Source organism: Coenobita brevimanus, chromosome 2, assembly GCF_032717465.1.
Source record: "Coenobita brevimanus isolate Jiangsu-jjx chromosome 2, ASM3271746v2, whole genome shotgun sequence".
Lineage (NCBI taxonomy): Eukaryota > Metazoa > Arthropoda > Malacostraca > Decapoda > Coenobitidae > Coenobita > Coenobita brevimanus.
In genome coordinates, this window is record NC_136955.1 from 20,306,446 (window position 1) to 20,309,065 (window position 2,620).

Consider the following 2,620-nt stretch of genomic DNA (forward strand, 5'->3'; position numbering starts at 1 on the left):
GAATAAAATTATCTGGAGTTAGTTGGAGTTGTATATTAAAGGTGTGTTGACCATGAGAGCGTAAGATGATGATGGTGATGATGGCGAATTATTATTATTATTATTATTATGGAAGCGAGGCGTGGACCTTGCAAGAGGGGAACAAGTCGAGTGAGAGCAGTGGAAATGAGTTACCTGGGAGGAGCATGTGGAGTGACGTGGAGGGACAGGTTGACGAATGAAGAAGTGAAGGAACGTTGTGGGGTATATGTGGATGTGGTTGAAAAGATTAGGAGAAATACACTGAGGTGGTTTGGACATGTGGAGAGAATGGAGAATGAAAGACTGACTAAGAGGGTGTATGTAGGTGAGGTGGAGGGAGGGAGAGGGAGAGGTAGACCGAGGATGAGGTGGAGGGATGGAGTTGAGAGGTATATGAGGGAGGGGGGGTTGAGTTGGGGGGAGGGGAGTCAAATGGTGGGTGACAGAGTGACTTGGAGGCGTTTTGTCTGCGGCCACCCTTTGCAGGATTAGGGCGTCGGGCTATAGATAGACAGATAGATTATTATTATTGTTATTTTTATTATTGTTATTATGATGATGATGATGATGAATTATGATGATGATGATGATGATGATGATGATGATGATGGCTGGATGGATCACTCTGGCGTGATAATCAAAATCGGTGAATAAAACCCACGCTTGTATGAAACGGAACTAGTGCCACGAATTTCTCCCCCTCAACTCACTTGGTTTCGTTATGTTGATGATGTATTTTCTTTTTGGCCTTCAGCCCTTGATACTTTTCATGATTTTTTTTTTTTACACATCTTAATAATCTTACTTCCTCCATTAAATTTAAAGTTGAGCGGGAAAACTGGGGTGTTCCACGTTTTCTCGACGTACTGGAGGTGAAGAAATATCATTCACTTAACAAGGGGAAAATTACCGGTTGTAATTTGTTTACTCATTACTTCTCCTATCTTCAGTCAACTACACAATTGTCTGTTATCTCGTCAATGTTCCTTAGAGCACTTAGAATTTGCAGTCCGGAACATATACAAGAAGAAAAATAATATTATCATTTGGAAAATCTTCGTAACTTTAAGTATCCTTCATGTTTCATTAAAAAAGCATACTTTAAAGCTTGGCAACCTTACTATGTACCTAAAAACCCCACCACAGAGAAGAAACAGTTCCACACTTTTTACCTTATATTGAAGACCTGATAATGTTAAAGTCAACAGGTCACAATGGTGAGTAAATACAGGTTTTAAGTATAGATCCACCATCAAGTCAATGTCAGTAAAAAACAAATGTACAACATATACAGAAGAAGGCATATATACAATTCCCTGCAAAGATTGTGAACTATTTTATAGAAGAGGAACAGGTCGAAATTTGGAAACGCGGATCAAGGAACACAAATATGCCATAAAATCATGTACTTTGAATAATGCAACATTTAGTCATGCTTGTAAAGACAACCACAGGACTGACTGGCAAGGTAGTTATTTATCGTATAAAAGTCATGACTATCGGAAACGATAGATTACTGAAGCCATGTATATCCAAAAATACGAGAATTTAAACATTAATGAAGGCATGTACAGTCGTCAGCACAAATTCGCTGGAAGTCTGCTCGTGTGATGTGTTTGTTTTGTCTGGTAACAGTGTATGGGAACTAGTTGCCACACAGGCTTTAATACGCTTTAAAGACGTGTTTGTAAGAATTAGTGCTATAAATCGCCCAGAATGCAATAGTCTTTATATCTTATTAGCATAAAAATGAGCAAAAGACGAAAGAAGAATGTTGTAGAGTGATAAAACTTCTGTTCTCTCCCTCGTACCCACCCCATGTCCCTCCCCACCCTACCTCTCAACCCCCCCCCCCGTGCTCCTTCATTTCCTCTCCCCTCTCTCCGCACCCTGTCTACCTTAACCACGGCGCAGTTCTACGTAATGAACTGCACTCTTCTCCATTTCTTGTCTATTCCTGTAACCTTTTAGCTCCTTACATTCGAGAGTATCTTACCATGCCTCAGTCTTTTTCACCCACTCTTTACTCCAAACGGGGGGCGCGGTAGCACAGTGGTAGCGCGCTGGACTTGTGATCGGGGGATTACAAGTTCGAGCCTCGCCCGGGCTGCCGTGCCGGGAGGGGTAGCTCCCTCATGTAACCCTAGCGGGGCTATATAGTCCAATACAGGGCTTAGCTCGGGGGAACTCCATTTCTCCCATTTTTCTTTACTCCAAACGTGATGCAGTAGTTCGAAACATGATGGGTCTGATCCTGCTTCATGAATCAGTGAACACTATGAGGAAGAAGGGAACATTTTCCTTGGAACGAGAGAGAGAGAGAGAGAGAGAGAGAGAGAAAGAGACAGACAGACAGACAGACAGACGGACGGACAGAGAGAGACAGGGAGAGAGATGAAGTAGGAGGAATGGGCACAAATGTTTGTTTAATTTCGCCTACTGAAATAATAGCCACCAACTGCCAGGCTCACAAAACACACACACACACACACACAGTAAGGAATACATCACAAGAACGAGACCTCAAACGTTTCTGCATCTAGCGGCTGTTGGTAGTGACAAAGGGTCGAGAAAAGAATGAGAGCCGGAATAAAAAGAG